Genomic DNA, 23,570 nt, shown 5'->3' on the forward strand with positions numbered 1-23,570 from the left:
GATGATGATGATGATGATGATGATGATGATGATGTGTATGATTATGTAAATGGATCTTATGGCTGCACTATTGTCCCTTAAATAAAACTGTTTTCTTTGGTCTGTGGATACGACACAATGTTAGTTCAGTTCGATTGTAATTTTTGCCGTTTGTTTTAACCCCTCAGTGACCACCAATATGTCTTTTTACTGACCTGCGATAAAATAGACTAACATCCCCATACAGGTGACAATCCTGTAGCTGTCGGCTGTACAATATAGCTGACAACTTGCTGCATCAGCCATGATTAATGTTGGCACCGACTATAGTTGTTTAACCCCTTAAATGCTGTTGTCAATAATGACTACACAATCTAGATGATTAAAAGAGTGTGGGGGGCTCTCTCTTTAACCCCATCCCCACCCTGAGATTTTGATTATGTCGTCCTGATGTTTGCCATGGCACTTCATGGCCAAATAACAGCCCTAAGGTGTTCTGGCTACAGCGGCCTGTTCAGAAGTTATTAACATTTTGATGGTAAAAATTCATTTCTTCATTCCTGTTATGCCACTTTGTATTAATTCCTGAAAAGCACCTGAAGGGTTAATGAACTACCTGAAAGCAATATTGAATGCCTTGAGGGGTGTGGATTTTAAAATGGTATCAGTTTGGGGGGGTTTCCAATATGTAGGACCCCTAAAGGCACTTCAAAATGTAATAGTTCCCCCAAAAAATAAGTTTTGTAAATTTCCTTGAAAAAATGAAAAAATACTGATACATTTTTAAATCTTCTAAAATGCTAACAAAATTAAAGAACAATTTACAAATGGTGCCGATGTAAAGCAGACATGAGGGAAATGCTATTTATTAAGGTTTTTCTGTGGTATGACTATCTGGATTAAAGTGATAATCATACAAAGTTCAAAAATCGCAACGTTTTGGAAATTTTTGTAAAATTTCGAATATTTTTATAAATAAACACAGAAACTATCGACATAAATTTACCACTATTATAAAGTGTAATGTGTCACGAAATATCAGTCTCAAAATCACTGGGATTTGTTGAAGAGTTCTAATGTTATTACCACATAAAGTGACATTAGTCAGAATTCAAAAATGTGACCCGGTCACTAGAATCCATCAGCAAGTTTTTTTTGTATGTTATCTGAAAGCAGAATGATGTAGGGACTGAGACCCTAATTCCAGTGATGTGTCACTTACAGAGCTGCTTGTTCTAGTTACAATAAAATCAGTGCTTTATCAGAAGGAGATTATTACTAGAGGACTAAGTGTCTCATGCCATGTATTCCTCTTGCTCTGCGTAAGCTCACTCTAACCACTGATTAGCAGCTTTCTGCCTATGCACAGTGTACATGGAAAGCTGCCAATCTGTGATGTGGGCAGGGATATACAGAGCTCAGGATTCAGAGAATTGGTAGATCTGCAGCAGATAAAACTGATTTTACCAGAACTGCAGCAAGCAGCCCAGTTAGTGACACATCACTGGAATCAAGGGCCTTTACACCTATATTATGCTGATCTCAGATTATGTAACAAGCATTTTTAAATATACAGGAGCAGTGTGTAAGATGCAGTTGATATACCATAGCAACAGAGATCATATACAGCTCTGGCAAAAATTAAGAGACCACCACATCAAAACCCTGTCATTGGCAGCCCAATCTCCAGACCTGAACCCCATTGAGAACCTCTGGAATGTAATCAGGAGGATGATGGATGGTCACAAGCCATCAAACAAAGAGGAACTGCTTACATTAATTTTTGCACCAGGAGCAGTGTGAAAGGCCGGTGGAAAGCATGCCAAGACGCATGAAAGCTGTGATTAAAAATCATGGTTATTCCACAAAATATTGATTTCTGAACTCTTCCTGCGTTAAAACATTAGTATTGTTGTTTTTAACTGATTATGAACTTGTTTTCTTTGCATTATTTGAGGTCTGAAAGCACTAGGTTGTGTGTTTTTTTTGTTTTTTACCATTTTTCTTTGTCAGAAAAAAAATGTATTGCTTGGAAATTCGGAGACATTTTGTCAATAGTTTATAGACTAAAAGAACAATTTACATTTTACTCAAAAATATACCTATACAGAACAAAATCAGACAAACTGAACATTTTGCAGCGGTCTCTTACTTTTTGCCAGAGCTGTAGGTAAAGGTTCAGAGGCGCTTAGTTGACAGCTACACACAGGCCCTTGTTCCTGGGGCCATAAGAGCCACCCTGCCCCATAGGCGGATTCTAAAATATAAATTGTTCAGAGCTCTCTCCATTGTAATAGAAATTTGGAATAGTAGGATACAGTGTTTAGCCATCTCTATGTCCTCTGCACTTTATCATTTAACCCCTCAATGATTATTTTAGCTGTTGTGATCTATAATTTATAACTGAAGTTGCTGTTTACATATAAAACAAAAAAGAAATTTGAATATTACATTGCAGTTTGCTATGTCTTTTGTGTGTCAATACACGAATATCAATGTGGATTATGCTAAAATGTCTTTTGTGTTTTCTTTATTTAGAATCAAAGTGATGATTTAATTCCTGTGACTGCGTAAACCGTCAGTGGAAAGAACCTGCATCAAAGGTAAGCAATCTGCCGGCAAGTCTCTTACATGGGCAGCGACTTCCACTGACTATACTGCATGCTGTCTTTGCATGCTAAGCTTTCATTATCTTTCTTCAAAAATAAATTGCAAATGAAATGAATTTTCTCAGATAAATAGTACACATGTTATCTTAGATACTGGGAAATGATTATGCTTTTTCTATAAGCCTCACCGCAGCAGATAAAGTGATCAATCTGATCTTCACCCATTAATAGGAAAAGGCGCACATTTTGGAGCATGCTATTTTCATGTAAAAATTTGCAGCTTTTTACCAATCTCACCACTTTTCAAAACAGGGGAATTATTAATTTGATCCAAGAAATTGACGTATGGTATATACTCGTGTATAAGCCGAGATTTTAAGTACATTTCTTTGTGCTGAAAATGCCATCCTTGGCTTATACTCGAGTCATTGTCCAGAAAGCTGGCAGGGGAGTGGGAACGCGGAGCAGCGGCAGAAGCCGGCAGCTGTGGCACAGTGACAGCTGCAGCTGCTGGCTAACAGAAGACTTCATACTCACCCTCCTTGTGCCCTCGCTGCATCTCAGTCCTGGCTCCGGCAGCTCTTCCTGTGCTCAGCGGTCATGTGGTACCGCTCATTAAGGTAATGAATATGCATGCATCTCCACTCCCATAGATGTGGAGCGCATATTCATTACCTTAATGAGCAGTATCACTTAACCGCTGAGCACAGAAAGAGCTGCTGCGCCAGAACAATGGAGATGCAACAATGGCACGAGGAGGGTAAGTAGGACAAGGGGGGTGTGAGCCATGCGGGACGGGGAAAGCCAAGCCAAGTGGGATCGGGGGAGCCGAGCCATGCGGGACCAGGGGAGCCAAGCCAAGCCATGTGGGACTGGGAGAGCCGAGCATACAACAGGGGGAGCCACATATAGCAGAACAGGACAGGGGGAGCCACACATAGCAGGACAGGATGAAGGAGCCACACATGGCAGGACAGGGGAGCCATGCATAGCAGGACAGGGATAAGGGAACAATGCATACCCGGCTTATACTTGAGTCAATAAGCTTTCCGTGGCAAAATTAGAGGCCTTGGCTTATACACGGGTCGGCTTATACTCGAGTATAAATGGCAATTGGTGTGAATTATAGGACAAAATCTACCCCTGCATAAAGAGGTATTTTAGCCTAAAAAAGTTATCCCCTGGAGATTATTATTAAATCACACTGGCGCTCACCACTTAATGACTGTCCAGTCAGAAGTGAATGAGCGAGGTCAGTCCCCCAGCTGCTGGAATCTAAACAGAATATGTGACAATTCTTTGCAAGTATAAATTGTAACCTCAGTATATGATGCCGTGCTTAAAGGACTATGGCCAGAGGTGCCGATGTATAGAATCGGCAGGTAAAAATAGTCACCTACTACCTCGGTGAATAAAGTAAAGCTAGGTGTTGTATGCAAGGTAATCTGCATATTGCTGGATATATACAAAACACATGGGGCAAAACGTCACTAAATATTACAATAATCCTTATAGAATCCCTTAGTATCGATCTATCTCCTGATTGCTAAGGCCAACTCAACAAACTAACTAAGGGGTTTCTGTAACTCAATAGACACAGGCATACTGTATACGATATGGCACTTACACTAGTGATGGTGTACCAACGTCTGTGTCATGGATTGCATGCAGCTACGCCTGGCTGTGCAACTTGGAGCGTGAAGTTGCTGAGAAGCGGATGGTAAGGTGGCGGGGAGCAAAACAGCTGTGCCGCACCAGAGGAGCCCCGGCCGGTGGCGTCCCTGGATACAGCTGAAAAAATGGCTGCCAGTACCTGCTCGCGTGTTTTGGACCTAACGCTGCTCTGTAACTTTGTGACGTCACACGCGAGTACACGCGAGCAGGTACTGGCGGCCATTTTTGGCCACAGAATGTGGGTTTGAAATAAAACCACATTTTTTCCACCTTTAAGCTATGGAGTGCTGCCTGCATTTTTTCCTATAATAGGAATGATACAAATGGGCAGCATAGACATGTGACATGTGTTCATTCTTAAAGGGGACCTGTCAGCAGCTTTTGAGCCTATGAATAAATGCCACCATCTTTAACTGCTCCTGTACTGGCTTCCACAATTGTGTCTTTCAGCTCCTGACTCCCATGTAAACCCCAATAAATACCATTTGATATGCTCCCTCGCTGTATGTAAATGAGGGTTGTCCGGTCCCATGGGGGTCCTCCTTTCAGCGTCTGATCCTCCTATCTGCTTCTAATTGCGTATTCCTATTTTTCTTGATGTGGGTGACACATCCTGCGTCATTTACATGGCGAAGTGAGATCTCATGGTTAAGCAGTAGCCTCACAGGATCGCGCAGGCGCATTGCCATACTGTGAACAGAGCATTAAACAGCACTGCACAAAGCAACATCATCGGAATGAGGCTACTGTGCAGGCGCGAGATCTCTGTTCACCATGTAGATGACGCAGGATGCATCAATCAAAGCAGAACAGGATTAGAAGCAGAGAGGAGGAACAGACGTCACAATGAGGACGCCCATAGGACCGAACCACCCTCATTTACATACAGCACCGGAGCATACAGGGGGAGTCAGGAACTGGTAGACACGTCTGCGAAATGCAGCACAGGAGCAGTTAAAGGTGGTGGCTCAAAAACTGGTGACAGGTTCCCTTTAAAGAAATCATTCTCAATCAATCACCTCTGTAGTTTAGGAGATATAGGTAAACATTTCTTTGGTTTAAAGAGGTCCTGACGCCATACTTATGTAATCTTTTAAGTAAATGTCATTGTTCTCCTGACTGGAAGTGTTTTTTTTTTTGTTGATCAGGTCCCTTACTCCCTACATGTTAATCTAGTGTTTTTAGCAAATGGGTGTGGTCCTCAGATCTTTTCCATGGGAGTCTTCTTGAGGACCATGCCTAGTTGGCTAAAATTCAAGATTTATACATAGGAAAATGGGGCCATATGTTAGGAATTAAGAGGCTTAGGAACAAACAAAAAAAAAATGCCAAATTCAGGAGAACATCAGCATTTTGATCAGGTATAAAACATTCATATTTATTGGAAAGTGGCAGGCCCTCATTAAACAATGCTATATAATGTATAGTAGCGTTACAGCCAGTTATCTTTTTTCCTGTAGAATGTGAAGGGATTGCTGAATTCTAGTTGTCCGATATTATATATATTATATATTGACGTATCTGCACATGATTATTACATCCCTGCTGGCCATTATATTTGAATTTTCTCCGTCACCCCCACATCGTACAACAGTAATGAACAATAGACCTTGAGATAGAATAGGTATAGAGTGTGATATCAGCATTGTGTCATGAGAAGCTAGTTCTTACTTACAACCTACTTAGATATATTTTCTTTTGTAGAAAATAAATTCGTTATATTCTTTGTGAAAACTAATGACTGATACTGTTTCACTGGTAAAACTAAAACACTTTCTGAGCAATGACAAGTTCTGTTGATACATGGGCCCCAGAGATCATAAAGTGTAGCCCGAATCACTGTTTCCTCAGTATTTAAGCCTTACATCCGGCAATCCGTCCTAATGTATGCCTTCCTATTCTTTGACGTTTTGCATTATTGCGGCATAAATAAGCGTGCGCCATTTCCGATGAAGTTTAATAACATAATGAAGGAAGTGACAGGCAGATATTTTGTGCAATCCCCAAAAGTCCAAATTAGAACCAAAGATATATCTGAAATGTGACATAATATAAAACAAAGTTGTAAATCACCCCACAACACATACCGAAGACTTGTTAAAGAGAGTTCATTAACACCAAAGTGTGCATTATAAAATGAAACCGGAAGGATTGATGCTGCCATAAAGCTCAGACAGAGGATGCGCTCCGCAATTAACTAAATCATATGGATTTTATATTAAAAGAAAGAAAATGCCGGAACAAAATGCAATCAAATATGTTTTTAGTTATTAGCCTTGTGTTATGTCTCCACTAATGAACTAATAATATGGTAAGAGAAATATGACCTGCTATATAATGAAGGAGAGAAGGAACTAGAAAACACAGCTTCATATAGGGCGTACCAGGGAATGTCAGCTGAGAGGTCGGATCAAGAAGAATTCTACTTTTTCTCTAGTCTTCGTCTAGTTCAGGGGGATATGGTAGGAAGACAGCGAGAACTAGTGAATGACCCTCCTCAAAGGTACTCATACGCATCATAAAACTGCATGTATGGCTAAAGTAGTAGGGAAAAATCACTTAATTTTAGAAAAACATCTATTTCTAAGCAGAAACAGTATCCATATTGTCTGTTACAGGTGAAACAAATGACTAAAAGACAACACACTAACCATATAATGTTATAGAAAAACAACATCATGAAAAAAGTTATAAATGGACCCCTAACACAGAAAAAGCCATGAAATGTCAAGCTCACTGTTTAGTTATAGCTTTCTGCATCAGGATATACAGTGAAGAGCAAAAGGGTAACAATGGTTTGAACTTTTGACTTTCAAGCTCCATATCTGAGAATGTACTACTGCTTTGATCGTGAGACTACCATCATTTTCTAGACAATCATCTTGACTTATGCGGATTGTTGTTACTGTTTTGTCCCTAAAAATCTAAATTTACATTTTTATTATTTTGTTAGTATTTTTTAAATCCACCTTTGGCTTTCAAAACTGCCTGAATCCAAGACAATCCAAGATGATTGTCTATAAAATGATGGCAGTCTCAAGTTCAAAGCAGTAGTGGATGGTGAGATATGGAGCCTGAAAGTCAAAAGTTCAAAACATTGCTACCTTTTTGTTCTGTTCAATTTGCGGCAGTTGTTTTTTTAAAATTAATCCTCTCAATTTGGTATTTATATAAAGAAAAACCTTCTTCTTAAGTCCCCAAATTAAACCCATAGATAAATAAATATCTATCTTGAAGGCTTGATCTCTAGGCTTGATAAACAAAACGTCGCCCTGACATGTTGGGTCAATATACCAATATATTTTGGACTTTTGGAGTGCTGCCTTCATTTGTTTTGGCTTGATAGTTAGAAATTTTAAGAAAATTCATATTTTCCAAAACTTAGATTTTTCTAATTAATTTTGAGAATTAAATTAAAAGGTTGAACCATAGAAGGCCATGCATATGGTTAAAAACATAATAATACCCAACTCACTACTTACCTGTCCCGTTGCCCTTGTAGTATGCCATCTGGTCCCCTGCTTTTTGTTTTTCCTCTTCTCCAGTCACATGCTTCCTCTTTGGTCTCTTCACTCATGGCTTCTAGCTTCACCAGGCCTCTGACTTCACTGTGTGCAATGCCATCAAGGCACATAACATTACGACACATATCGGCCAAATGGCGGCACAGCACGCAGTGACATCAGAGGCCTAGTTGAGCAGGAAGCCACATATTTGCGCAAACATTAATGATGAGCAAGTGTACTCATTGCTCGGGTTTTCCCAAGCATGCTCAGATCTCCGAGAATTTGTTAGTGTTCAGAGATTAAGTTTTCATTGCCGCAGCTGAATGATTTACAGCTACTAGACAACTTGATTACATGTGGGGATTCCCTAGCAACCAAGCAAACCCCATATGTACTCAGCCTGGCTAGCAGCTGTAAATCATTCAGCTGTGGCGATGAAAACTAAATCTCTGAACACTAACAAATGCTCGGAGATCACCCAAGGGTGCTCGAGAAAACCCAAGCAACGAGTACACTCGCTCATCACTAGTAAAAATGCCAAAGAGAATACGCATGCAGAGGTGATTGGAAAGGTGAGTGTCAGGAACATAATTATAATAGGTGCCGTGGTTGCAATTACACCGGGTCATGTAGCTTAGGAGGCCCAAAATCTCCCTCTGCCCCATAGGAAAAGTCTATTAAAGACTTGTGATAGATGCTGTACCTGTTTTGCATTGACGCTCATAAGCTTCAAGATATGCCACTGGTTAGTGGTGAAGTGAATTTTTTTTTTTTTTAAATGTAACATTTATTATGCTCTGGGGTCTGGTAAGCATAATATGGAGCATCACTCCAAAAACTTCACTGTGAATCAAACTTCCCTGTAAATTCTGTTCAATTTGGCAAATTTGAATCTTGGCAGATCTGATCATCTCTAATAGATATATAGATAAATAGGTAGACATTTCCTACATTCATAGTTCTAGTCATATGCGGCAAAGAATTCAGCTCAGAAAACACTGATACACATGACTGGTTAATCAGTGTACTGTAAAATACTTTCTAAGCTGCAGAATTTACCCACTGCCATGAGATTGTGTCCTAATCTGATAAAACAGTGGATTAGATGGAATTTAAAATAAATAGATCAGAGACAAGCCATGTGTCTGACCAAACACTTATTGAAGTCTCTTATTTTACCAAATAATTAGAAAAAAATCACTAGATTGTCAGCATGTTGCACATGGGCCACTATTATATTCTCCACTTTTTATTATAGCGGGTAGTAAACACTTTCAAGTTTACATGGTTTCATATTGGGAATTATTTGCATGATATGGCAATAGTTATCCATTTCTTTGTTATGGAGAAGACATCCATCCCTTTTTGACCCAAGTATGAGCAGTGCACAGGTGTATACACATTGGTCACCCTTCTGGAGGAATCAGTCTCCAGTGTTTTCACAGGTTATTGTACAAGTTTACCCATAGCTATCTCTTGAAATGTCATAAAGGCACGAGAGAAGAAAGCCTTGGTTGGATCAGTGAGCTTTGACTCCTACTGGAATGAAATGGCCTGTGACATTCTATATATCAAAGATATATCGATAGAGCCTAAACGGCTCTTCATTCTGTCTAATGGTGGAGATCGCAATACATAGGCTACCCAGATAACAGGCTTCAATAAATTGTTAGGACGAAGCTAATGGTGATCCTACACACTATACACATTTATAGTCCTGTATACAGTTTTATGGGTGGATAGATTGGTTTGGGCTGTCTAATTAGCTTCTTTAGTGAAAAGTTGTGAGTTTTGAGGGCTACTTGTGTAATCAGACGTAGCAAAAAAAATCCATGCCAAGGCCTGTAGGAGTCGTTATCACCATGAGGTAATGCTAAGGCTATGATGTTGTTTATGAGGTGCTAAGCACTAAGCTGTAGTAGGCCCAAAGAGTTGTAGAGAGTGATACAGTATAAGGCCCAAGTAGGGTTTTCACTTTTTTTCATTCACAGATACTGGCTTATTTTAAAAGGGGCATGGTTTATGGTATTGCATAAAGAGAATATTTCACCAGGTCAAAAGTGACCAGTTTTTATCTATTTTATTTCCATTTTTCTCCTCAGTAGTCCTCTTTTTCTTTTTAAAGTCTAGCATAAGGTTCCAGAGTTATGTACCTTTGTATACAGTACTAATTTATTATTTTTCCTCATTACAAGGTGGCGTGGCTCCCAGAGTAATTATGTAACACCGCCTAAAAATGTGTCCCCTAGAGCCAACCCCTTGGCAATGACCATAAAAATTAGCACTCAATAAAAGGCCCTATTTCTCTGAAAACGTATGCCGGATTTTAAATTCTGCAGCATGTCAGTTGTTTCTGTGTTTTTGATGTTGTTTTAAAATGTTTTTGATATGTTTTATAATAGGGAGCTCATTTTCTGCATCAAGGAGATTAATGTACACATATGGTCGTGTATTTTGATACATTTTCCATGTGCTTCTGCACAAAATGGCATATGTGACTGTTTAAAGGAAGAAGATGTGATGTTACAGAAGCGAAGATTAAACAGGACAAAAACTGCAATAAAAATCAAAACCAAAATGCATCAAAAACGCAAGAACAAATCTGCAAACAACAAAAAAGTGTACAAAATAAATAAGTAATGCAGAATTTACTGAAGGATGTGATTTTAGTCAGAAAAAAAGCATAAAAAATGCATTGTGTGCATTGACCAATAGCTTGGCATCAACACAGTGTAACCTAGTACCTATGGATCTTGAGTGCACTGCATACAGCTTTATAGTAATGATAGTAAAGTACACTATAGTGTAACATGAGGGATAAATTCTAAAATATAATATTGAATGCCGTAAATTTTGTAAAATGTGTGGACAAAATATACACAAAGATTAATTGTGGTTGCAGTATAAGGTATAATTGATTATGCAAGATGTAGTGCATACAGCAGGTGAAGCGTGAACATATTAATGTGAGGGTGGAGCCTACACAGTATGCCATGATGATGGTGCTCTTAAATCAGCATAAGATGGGGAGCAGTATGTAGTAAGAGAATATCTGAGGTCCAATACATAATATCTAATGTTGGAGGATTCAATGCATGCTGTGTGATCTGTGGGGTTGATAGTCTTCCTAGGTTCAGCGTACACTCATTGTGACTGCAGATTTCTCAATTCTGTTTGTGCAATAAACGCTCTGTCACGATTCCCCTATATTTCCAGCTTGAGTAGATGGTAAAATGCTAACTAGTTAACATTTCTGCCACTTCAATGTTCAAATGACAGAGGCTGTTGGGAATTTAGTGTCCACAATTGTCCACAAATATGCAAGTTGCATCCTTGTGGTCACGCGACTGTCCACTCAAGCTGGAAATGATATAGAAGTGCAGCGCTTACAGTGTAATGTAAGGATAAAGTACAAAGATATTATGGTAATTCCATTCATACAGTGTACTCTGGGGTTTGAGTGCAAATTATAATGTAGGGTTTAGTGCATACAGTAAAATCTAGAGGTTAACTGCAACGTATAAAAATGGTTCAGTGCATAAAGTGTAATCTCCATGCTAACTACAAAGTATAATGTGGAGAGCAGAACATACATTTTAAATTGGGGAATAAGTACAATGTGTATATAACATGGTGATATAGTTCATACAGTTTGATCTGAGGATTACATGCAAAGTATGATATGGGCATCAGTGTGTACCGTGTAATCAGGGGGTTAAAGGCTATACATCAAAGGTAAATAGCAAGATTTGAAGTTACCCTTTATCCATAGAAAATAATTTCTGGGGTCTGACTGTTGGGACATCCACTGATCCTGAAAATAGGGATCTGAAGAGCCTTGTATGAATCTAGTGAGGCAAAGTTTGTGCAATTGGGCTCCATTTATTCTTATTGGAACCGCTGGACATAGCCGATCGCTGCTGTTCCAGCACTCCAATTAAGAAAGAATAGAGAAGGGGTTTATAAAGTCGACCTACACTTCATACCAACAAGGCATCACTGGTGTAACTAAGAGTTTCATGAATTCCACAAGGTGTGCTTAGGATAAAACACATTGAATTCCTAGAAATATGGTAAAGAGAAAAAAGTGATCTAAAAAGTTAAGACAAGAGATCATTGCCTTGCAAAAGAAGGAAATTGATACAAAAATATTTAAAAGGCTTTGAATGGTCCTAGAAGTACAGGTGATAGCATACTTTACAAGTTCAAGGTTAGATGCACAATGAATGCTCGACATGGACGTGGCAGAAAGAGGAGGTCATCGCCAACCACCAGTATTCCGAGAAGGTAGATGGTAAAAAAAACACTCCAGTGACTACAAAAGACCTGCATTGTGATTTAGTGGCAGCAGGCACTGAGGTTTCAATTTGCATAGTAATTTACATAGTAAGTATACTAAATACCTAAGGTCACCGTACCCAAACTCCAAGACATAAAACTTTACTGACCAAAAACACAAGAAAAGTCAGCTACAATATGTTCAAAATGATATACATGACATACATAGGCCACTGATGTTTGGGGATTCTGCTCTGAGCAGCAATGAAGCAAAACTGAAGAAGTAGGAATGAACCACATGCTGAAAAGAACAACCACAGTGAAACATGGCAGTGGCTCGTTGATTCTCTGCATTGCTGTCTTTGACACTGGAAATCTGCAGTGGGTGGAGGTCAAAATGGATTCAGTCAAATATCAGGAATTCTTATGAGAAAATGGCTTTGATGAGGAGGCCGAAGCTTCGTGACATTGACCCTTCCAACAGGGCAATGATCCAAGCTGGTCAAAGTCTACCAAAATTTGGTTTCAAAAGAGATCCTGGAAGATTCTGGAGTGGCCATCGCAATCTACTAACTTGAACCCCTTAGATAATTTTTGGTGGGATTTGAAGAAGACAATTGAAGCACACAAACACAAGAACATTTTTGACATGGAGGCCATTGCCCAAGATGAATGGGGTATGACTCCTTAGGAACACTGCCAGAAGCTGTTGTCTGGCTACATATCCCATTTGCAGGAGGTTATAGCAGTCAAAGAAGCTCTGCTAAGTACTAAAGACTCATGTCATGACGGGGTTGAATAATTCTGTATCTGCAGCAGTGAGTTAAAGTGACATTTAATGTTGAATTTGGAAAAAATACTTTTTATATTAGTTGCATTGAGCTATTTAAATAGTTTTTGTTTAGTTTATTACAAACAGTAGACTGTTTATAAATTTTGCTAATAAACTTAATTTATATTGCGAGGGTGAATAGTTTTGATTGTAACTGTAGATAGATATATTGCAATGTACTGTAGATAGATAACAGTTAATGTAGAATAAGGAAGAATAAAGGACCAGCAGTCTTACTCCTGGAAGCCGTTTCAGAGTGGTGTCTGTCTAAGATCAGCTCCTTTTACATTCATTCTTTATCAGCTGGTCTCATGTCGTCTCGCAGACATTTGTTCTTTCTCATTTGTGTGGGTTTGAGAATTTAATCTGACACACCAGAATGGGCTTGTAATGTTGCATAACCCTGATTATCGTACTTCCAGGGTAAATGAAACATATGTGTGAAGCAAGCAATGCTTGTCGAGTCAGAGTAACCTCCGTTCATCTTCCCACAAGCGCATCACCCGGTGAAATCAGTCTTACTACATTATTGCAGCTTTTAGAAGCACCATTCATCTCAAGGCACAGAAATGCATTATTATATCATTGTTGTTTTTTTCTTTACTTTGTATATAGGGCAAGAAATAACTTGGTAATTTAGCCCATTGCTATTGAAGGTTTTTACGGTGAATATATTTCTAAAATATTTCAAAATCCATACACTTATGTAAAGTGCAAAAATCAAAAGCAATATAGTAAATACATTTTTAAAACATCACATAATGTAGATGTAGATGCTCTTCAGATTCCAGTGTGGATACCACACTTCTTAAAGAGAACCTGTCAACAGGATTTTGCTAAGTAACGTACAGACATTGCCATCCATATTGGCTATATTTAACTGATTAAAATGATACCTGCTGTGAAGAAATCTATTTTGTGAATTTTAATTAATCTGCATTTGAAGTTTTCTATTAATCATATCTTTGTGCATCTGGGTGGGACTGTGGGAAGGGTCTTGGGTTCCTGCCCCTCCATTGTATCTGGTATCTTTATCTTCCACCTGCTTGCACGGATTAATCTCATAATGGGCTTCAGTAAAATGGTGCTGGTAGCATTGAGTGTGCTGGTTTCACCCCTCATGACAAAGGGTGTCCCACACCCAAAACGCATAGATCTACAGATGTTTTGTCTTTAAACTTACCCACTTGTGGATTTATCAGACTTGGAATTTTGCATGTTATTCTTTTTCACTAGATTGTCTTCAATAAACGTATTATAGTCTGTGAAAACTGGAGTTTCTGTTCCATTATCTATTGGAACCAGGACTGGTTGGAACCAGGAACTATTGGAACTGGGACTGGAGAATCCTCACAGCGCTCTGTGCTTTAGATGTGAGGATTCACAAGTCTGCAGTCTCATAAAGTGGTATCACAGTAATTACCGATGCATAAGACAGGACATGGCAGCTGGTGCTCATAAATCTCTGTGGAAAGGGGAGGAGAGGAGCTAGGATTTAGAGGCAGACACAAGTTCTACTGAAATGACGTTTACATTTTAACCCCTTTACCCCCAAGGGTGGTTTGCACATTAATGACCGGGCCAATTTTTGCAATTGTGACCACTGTCCCTCTATGAGGTTATAACTCTTGAATGCTTCAACAGATCCTGATGATTCTGACAATGTTTTCTCATGACGTATTGTACTTCATGATAATAGTAACATTTATTTGATATTACCTGCATTTATTTGTGAAAAAAATGGAAATTTGGCGAAAATTTTGAAAATTTCGCAATTTTCCAACTTTGAATTTTTATGCCCTTAAATCACAGAGATATGTCACACAAAATACTTAATAAGTAACATTTCCCACATGTCTACTTTACATCAGCACAATTTTGGAACCAACGTTTTTTTTTTTGTTATGGAGTTATAAGTGTTAAAATTGACTAGCAATTTCTCATTTTTAAAACACCATTTTTTTTAGGGACCACATCACATTTGAAGTCACTTTCAGTGGTCTATATGATAGAAAATACCCAAGTGTGACACCATTCTAAAAACTGCACATCACAAGGTACTCAAAACCACATTCAAGAAGTTTATTTACCCTTCAGGTGTTTCACAGGAATTTTTGGAATGTTTAAAAAAAATCAACATTTAACTTTTATTCACAAAAAAATTTATATCAGCTCCAATTTGTTTTATTTTACCAAGGGTAACAGGAGAAATTGGACCCCAAAAGTTGTTTTTTCAATTTTTCCTGAGTATGCTGATACCCCATATGTGGGGGTAAACCACTGTTTGGGCGCATAGCAGAGCTCGGAAGGGAAGGAGCGCCATTTGACTTTTCAATGCAAAATTGACTGGAATTGAGATTGGATGCCATGTCGCGTTTGGAGAGACCCTGATGTGCCTAAACATTGAAACCCCCACAAGTGACACCATTTTGGAAAGAAGACCCCCTAAGGAACATAGTAACATAGTAACATAGTTAGTAAGGCCAAAAAAAGACATTTGTCCATCCAATTCAGCCTATATTCCATCATAATAAATCCCCAGATCTACGTCCTTCTACAGAACCTAATAATTGTATGATACAATATTGTTCTGCTCCAGGAAGACATCCAGGCCTCTCTTGAACCCCTCGACTGAGTTCGCCATCACCACCTCCTCAGGCAAGCAATTCCAGATTCTCACTGCCCTAACAGTAAAGAATCCTCTTCTATGTTGGTGGAAAAACCTTCTCTCCTCCAGACGCAAAGAATGCCCCCTTGTGCCCGTCACCTTCCTTGGTATAAACAGATCCTCAGCGAGATATTTGTATTGTCCCCTTATATACTTATACATGGTTATTAGATCGCCCCTCAGTCGTCTTTTTTCTAGACTAAATAATCCTAATTTCGCTAATCTATCTGGGTATTGTAGTTCTCCCATCCCCTTTATTAATTTTGTTGCCCTCCTTTGTACTCTCTCTAGTTCCATTATATCCTTCCTGAGCACCGGTGCCCAAAACTGGACACAGTACTCCATGTGCGGTCTAACTAGGGATTTGTACAGAGGCAGTATAATGCTCTCATCATGTGTATCCAGACCTCTTTTAATGCACCCCATGATCTAGAATGTATCTAGATGTGTTGTGAAATCTTTGAACCTCCAAATGTTTCACTACAGTTTATAACGCAGAGCCGTGAAAATAAAAATTATTTTTTCCCCACAAAAATTATTTTTAAGCCCCCAGTTTTGTATTCTCCCAAAGGTAACAGGAGAAATTGGACTACAAAAGTTGTTGTCCAATTTGTCTTGTGTACGCTGATACCCCATATGTGGGGGGAACCACCGTGTGGGTGCATGGCAGAGCTCGGAAGGGAAGGCGTGCCATTTGGAATGCAGACTTAGATGGATTGGTCTGCAGGCGTCACGTTGCATTTGCAGAGCCCCTAATGTACCTAAACAGTAGAAACCTCCCACAAGTGACCCCATATTGGAAATTAGACCTCCCAAGGAACTTATCTATGTGTTGTGAGAACTTTGCACCCCCAAGTGTTTCACTACAGTTTATAACGCAGAGCCGTGAAAATAATAATTCTTTTTTTCCACGCAAATTATTTTATAACACCCAGTTTTGTATTTTTCCAAGGGTAACAGGAGAAATTGGTCCCTAAAAGTTGTTTTCCAATTTGTCCCGAGTGCGCTGATACTCCATATGTGGGGGGAACCACCGTTTGGGTGCATGGCAGAGCTCGGAAGGGAAGGAGCGCCTTTTGGAATGCAGACTTAGATGGATTGGTCTGCAGGCATCATGTTATATTTGCAGAGCCCCTGATGTACCTAAACAGTAGAAACTCCCACAAGTGACCCCATATTGGAAACTAGACCCCCCAAGAAATTTATCAAGATGTGTTGTGAGAACTTTGAACCCCCAAGTGTTTCACTACAGTTTATAACACAGAGCCGTGAAAACAAAAAATCTTTTTTTTCCACAAAAATTATTTTGTAGCCCCTGGTTTTGTATTTTTCCAAGGGTAGCAGGAGAAATTGGACCCCAAAAGTTGTTGTCCAATTTGTCCTCAGTACGCTGATACCCCATATGTTGGGGTAAACCACTGCTTGGGCTCACGGGAGAGCTTGGAAAGGAAGAAGCACTGTTTTACCTTTTCAACGCAGAATTGGCTGGAATTGAGATTGGACGCCATGTCGCGTTTGGAGAGCCCCTGATGTGTCTAAACAGTGGAAACCCACCAATTCTAAATGAAACCCTAACCCAAACACACCCCTAACCCTAATCCCAAACACAACCCTAACCACACCCCTAACCCTAATCCCAACCCTAATCCCAACCATAAATGTAATCCAAACCCTAACTTTAGCCCCAACCCTAACTTCACTTTAGCCCCAACCCTAACTGTAGCCCCAACCCTAACCCCAACCCTAACCCTAACTTTAGCCCCATCCATAACCCTAACTTTAGCAACAACCCTAACCATAAGTTTAGCCCCAACCCAAACCCCAACCCTAACCCTAACTTTAGCCCCAACCCTAGCCCCAACCCTAACTCCAACCCTAACTTTAGCCCCAACCTTAGCCCTAACTATAGCCCCAACCCTAACTATAGCCCCAATCCTAACCCCCACCCTAACCCTAACCGTAACCCTAATGGGAAAATGGAAATAAATACATTTTTTTAAATTTTATTATTTTTCCCTAACTAAGGGGGTGATGATGGGGTTTGATTTACTTTTATAGCAGGCTTTATAGCAGATTTTTATGATTGGCAGCCGTCACACACTAAAAAAAGCTTTTTATTGCAAAAAATAGTTTTTGCATCTCCACATTTTGAGAGCTACAATTTTTCCATATTTTGGTCCACAGAGTCATGTGAGGTCTTGTCTTTTGCGGGACGAGTTGACGTTTTTATTGGTACCATTTTCGGGCATGTAATATTTTTTGATCACTTTTTATTCTGATTTTTGTGAGGTAGAATGAACAAAAAACAGCTATTCATGAATTTCTTTTGAGTGGGCACTTATACCGTTCCACATTTGGTAAAATTGATAAAGCAGTTATATTCTTTGGGTCAGAACGATTACAGCGATGCCTCACTTATTTTTTTTTAATGTTTTGGCGCTTTTATACGATAAAAACTATTTTATATAAAAAATAATTATTTTTGCATCCCTTTATTCTGAGGACTATAACTTTTTTATTTTTACGTTGATGATGTTGTATGGCAGCTCGTTTTTGTGGGACAAGATGCCGTCTTCAGCGGTACCATGGTTATTTATATCCGTCTTTTTGATCGCGTGTTATTCCACTTTTTGTTTGGCGGTATGATAATAAAGCGTAGTTTTTGCCTCTTTTTTTACCGCATTCACTGAAGGGGTTAACTAGTGGAACAGTTTTATAAGTCAGGTCATTACGGACTTGGTGATGCTAAATATGTGTACTTTTATTGATTTTTTATTATTTAGATAAAGAAATGTATTTATTGGAACAATATTTTTTTTCTTTATTTAGGAATTTTTTTTTTTACACATGTAAATATTTTTTTTTTTTACTTTTTTACATTGCCCCAGGGGGGACATTATGCTATAGAGACAGATCGCTGATCTGACACTTTGCAGTGCACTGTGTCAGATCAGCAATCACACAGGCACTGCAGGAGGCGTTTGCAAGCCACCTCCCTGCAGGACCCGGAAGGCCCCCCGCGGTCATTTTGGATTCAGGCCTTCAGGGAGTAGGAGGTAGGAGACCCTTGGAGCATTGTGATCACATTGTGTTGCTCTGAGGGTCTCAAGGAAGCACGCAGGGAGCCCCCTCCCTGTGCGATGCATCCCTGTGCCGCCGGAACGCTGCAATCATCTTTGATAGCAGTGTGCTGGGGGTTAATGTGCCAGGAGCGGTCCATGACAGCTCCTGGCACATAGTGCCGGATGTCAGCTGTAATAATCAGCTGACACCCGGTGGCGATCGGCCACGGTTCCCCGTGAGCGCGGCTGATCGGTAATGACGTACTCTCCAGTTGGTGGTCATACGGGCCCATACCACCTTGACCAGATAGTACATCATATGTCAGAAAGGGGTTAAGTAAAAATGGCGTAGTTGCTTTTTCTGTACTTGCCACCAAATAAAACTAAATACAAATGTAGTGGTTACTTATATGTGTGGGAAAATGACACCTGAAAAAATTACCAAGACCTCATGCAGCATTATGTATGCAAAAATAAAAAAGTTATGGCTACTGATGCATGTGTGAAAGTAAAAACAATAAAATACTTTGGCTGTCTAAATATTAAAGCACCAACATTTCTTTCAGAAAAAAAAGGTTTAAAGTGTAATTTTTGCTTCATTAGAACTGGCAGCAGAATATTTGTGTCTGCCTAAAGCTCCTCCCTTCCCCTCAACATAGAGTCTTATGAGCACCAACTGTCATCTCAATCCTTATTGATGGCAAAATGGTCTTCACTGAATACAGATTTAACTGATTTTTCTCACGAATTGAAAGTACAAGATCAATTCAGGAGGGCAAAAAAAAACAGATTTCTCTATAAAGAAATGTTACAAAGTTGCTTACTTGCATGTGTAATATTGATCTGTGAAAAAAAATAAATAATAAAACGACGGTTACACTTTAAAGTAAACCTGTCCCCGGGTTTGGCCAATACGAGTTACAGTGCCGGGAAAGGTCAGAGAGGCCCGGCGCCTGTACACTGCAGCACTTTACTCTGCCCTCAACAAGGCCGATAAGTACGCCTGCGCAGGAGCGCGATGCCGGGAGCTATGAGACAAGCAGGAGGGCGGCATCACGAGAAGATGGAAGGCGCTAGACCAGGACCTGCGACACCCATTGGAGCGGACCGCCTTGCAGGTGAGTATAATGAAACTTATTTTTCTTGTCTTGCAGCTCGGATTGGGGGTTTATCTACAGCATTATAGAATGCTGTAGATAAGCCCTGAAAGATGATGTCCGTATCTTATATCGGCCATACCTGGTGACAGGTTCCCTTTAAGTGCCTGTTTTGGGCCATTAAAATGTTGGTACGTATGTCACAATTGGGCTGACATTTAGGTCCTCTCTGTATATGGCTGTTCTGTCGGATTCCAAACTAAGTGTGGCATTTTCCATTGGATTCAGCATGTACAGAAGCACTAAATCTAAGGGGAAATATCTCCATACATGCAGTACCTGAAGGAGCCTGCACAGCACCGCACAAAGACTCTTTAACTCCATGCAACGCCATTCCGGCTCAGTGCCTATGTGCAGGTGCCCTGGCCCCTGATTTGGGAATACTTTGCTCTTTTCACCCTTTTCTTAATATCAGGACTTTTAATTGAGGATGATCTTTACTTTAGAGAATCTACCTACCTTGGTGTTTCAGTCTTTCATGGCTGAGGTGAGACTAACTCCATCCAGACTCTGACCATTGAAGGTGGGACTTCAAAAGCAGCTCTTACCCCTGATCTAGGCTATTTTCATCACTCCTATAGAAATGATTGGAGACAGAGTAGCTCAGCTATATTATGCTATATCCATAGCCGAGCATCTAGTCATGGTCAATGCAGCCTACAGAAAGTTTAAGTGCAGACTTACCTCCATACTGTGATTTTTGGCCCAAGTTTTCCACATTCGTGAGAGCTTAAAAGCACTCTTGCACTGAAAACTTGACTCAGCTTTTACTCGACCAGTACAGCTTCTTAAGTAAGATTGTTAAAGTGACATTAAAAGCAACCTTTTATTGAAAATTCGTTTCCTTTTTCCTGCAGTAATTTAATCATTATTTTTAGAATGTCTCTTAATGTCATTTTTACGAGACCTTGCATTTAAAATGTCTTAACATTCAATAAATTAGCACAATGGCATCATTTAATTAGAAGTTAGTGTTTTTATGAATTCTATTTTGAACTTTATTAAATATCAAATGTGTTCTGCCGCTCATTTTTATAATTACATCCTGTGAACTGGAAGCTAACCTCAGCACTAACTATATGCTCTACCTGACAACTGGATCTGGGGAAGAGGAGTACAGTATCTCACTCCAGTGATGTGTGTGTGTTTAGGGGATTAAGTAGGGGTCTTACTCTTCTATCTTTTTACAGTATACAGTAATGTCCCAGAAGGTTGTCACAAATACCAGTAATTCTACCTCATAAAATACTTCGTAATACAACCGTATTTCATTGGTTTTGACTTTAATGCTAAGTCATGGGACAAGGCTTGGTAAAGGGTCAATATTGACTTTTAGGAAAAATGTGCACGTTCCATTTTAAGAGAGCCTTTACAGGACTGCCAAAAAAGGTACAAGATTCTGCGTAGTTGTGAGGAGGACTTCTGACACTTATATCTGTATTTCAGTATTCTGATCTTGAGGTAAGTTACAGTCAAGGCTTAAACCAAATGATAGACATGCAAAACACTTGTGTCAAGCTTAATATCACATAAATAGGCCATACTCATATTTTTCAAGTTTTATAGTTAGCCTCCTAGAAGGTCCAGACTTTTTTTTAATGCCAACCTTACACTCCGTGCTCCTACCATAGTTCTTCTCTTCTCTGTTTTCTGCCCAGTGAATGTGTCTTTGGTCCTGTGCTCCAAAAGGGGATACAGTATCCTGGAGTTTTTTATTAGGAAACTTTCCAGAAGCGCTGGTTTATAGGATGCTTTATCATGTAACCAGTTGCTTTGCCAAGTCTTGTGGGAGTTCTGAAAGTCTCCTCACTGTCTAGGACCCTTTTGGATATTCAGAGAAAATTTTCAAGAATGATCATACTTCTTGCTGCTTGTTTGCTTAGAACCTACAGTTGGATCATTATCAAGGACAAAAGGTCAGCTCACGCAAATAGGAAAAGTCAATGCAGGGGAAACTTGCAGAGCCGTAGGAAAGCCAAATGGGAAAAGGAAAGAAATTCCAGCATCAGAATCTTCATTAAAAGTACTCTTTAACCCATTAATGACCACCAATACGTCTTTTTACTGACCTGAGATATGAGAAATTAGCATCCCCATACATTGGACAATCCAGCAGCTGTCGGCTGTACACTACAGCTGACAACTTGCTGTATCAACCACGATCAGTGTCGGCACCATCCAAATCTGTATAACCCCTTAGCTGCTGCAGTCAGTAGTGACTATATCATGTAAATGGGTAACAGAATATGGCTTCTTCCTCTTTAAACCCCATCGGCACCCTGAGATCATGATTGTGTGGTCCTGATGTTTGCCATGGCAATTCATGACCAAAAAGCGGCCTTACAATCTGCCGGCTGTTGTAACCTGTTGAGAAGTTAGCGACATTTAGGTGGTAAAAATACACTTTTTCATTCCTGTCATGCCACTTTGCATTAATTCCTGAAAGTCACCTGAAGGGTTAAGAAACTACCTGACAGCAGTTTTCAATGTGTCAAGGGGTGCAGTCTTTAAAATGGTCTCACTTTTAGGGTTTTTCCAGTATATAGGTCACCCAAAGTCATTTCAAACCTGGATAGGTCCCTAAAAATACATTTTGTAAATTTCCTTGAAAAAATGAAAATTTACTGCTACATTTTTAACCGCTTCATGACCGCCAACGGTAGATAAACATCAGCACTAGCAGGGCTTTGTGCAGTGCCGACGTTTCTCTATGGTTGGTGGTCTCGCAGCACTCAGGACCCCCAGGTTCCTGCAAGCTCTGCGATTCCTGTGCAGAGCTGTTGCTTTGCCAGGTCACATCATCAGGACCTGATTTAAAAAAGAACACATATTTGGTATCGTCGTGTCTGGAACAAGCCAACCTACAAATGGCCACACTTATTCACTCCATCAGTGCACATTGTAAATAAAAAAAAGAGCAAAAACCTTTGTGTTTTCATCAACCAAAAGTAGAATAAAACGCGATCAAAAAGTCATATGAAAATAAAAATGGTAGTGATGAAAACATCATCTTGTCCCACAAAAAACAAGCCACCATACAGCTCCAACAGTGGAAAATTAAGCGACACAAAAACAATTATTTTTTCTATAAAATAGTTTTTATTGTGAATAAAGCAGCAAAACGTAAAAAAAATTATAAATGTGGTACAGCTGTAATCGTACTGACCCGAACAATAAAGCTGCCTTATTCATTTTACTACACACGGAACGTCGTTTAAAAAAAAAAAAAACAGTTCCTAAATTCCTGGTGTTTGATCATTCTTGACAAAAACGCAAAGAGTGCACACAGTCATAGGCTTGCTACTGCCAATAGGTGGCGATAGAGTCCTCTTCCTCTCTGAAAAGGCAATTAGCATATTTAGCATTATGATGCACAGTTTTTTACAGCAGCAGTCACACAGTTACATGTACTATATTAGTGCACATGTCTTTCAGCCTATTAGTTACTTCTATCTGATTTTTCCAGTCTCATGAAAAGATAAAAAAAATGACCTACTGGGTCACACGAGGACAGTCCTTTGATGTTTTCTTGTCTTTTCTCCAGTAAACTCTCACATTTGTTACTCGGCAACAGGTACCTGGGTTATAACCTGACAGCACAGGGGCTTCTCAGAGCTACATGAGATTTTGGCAGGAGGACTCTAGTGAAACAGGTCCCTGACCCTCTGAACTAAAAAAAATACGGACCCCAGGAATCTATCATTTCAGTAAAATTGAGTTTTAACTATCCAGTGTTGTGAGGAATTACCCTTTATTGCACTGAAGGGAAATAGATTACTTGCTGTTTGCAGGAAAACATGATTAC

General features: G+C 39.6%; 1 protein-coding gene across 1 annotated transcript in view; it reads left to right on the forward strand.

Annotated features, from left to right (window-relative positions):
* Positions 1 to 23,570, forward strand: part of LOC138656804 (teneurin-3-like) — a 761,459-nt gene that overhangs the window by 301,837 nt on the left and 436,052 nt on the right. The window contains exon 2 of the mRNA XM_069744062.1: positions 2,518 to 2,582. The gene's annotated coding sequence lies outside the window, so the exon portion shown is untranslated. The remainder of the gene's footprint in view (positions 1 to 2,517; positions 2,583 to 23,570) is intronic.

This window comes from Ranitomeya imitator, chromosome 1 (genome assembly GCF_032444005.1).
Source record: "Ranitomeya imitator isolate aRanImi1 chromosome 1, aRanImi1.pri, whole genome shotgun sequence".
Taxonomy (NCBI): Eukaryota; Metazoa; Chordata; class Amphibia; order Anura; family Dendrobatidae; genus Ranitomeya; species Ranitomeya imitator.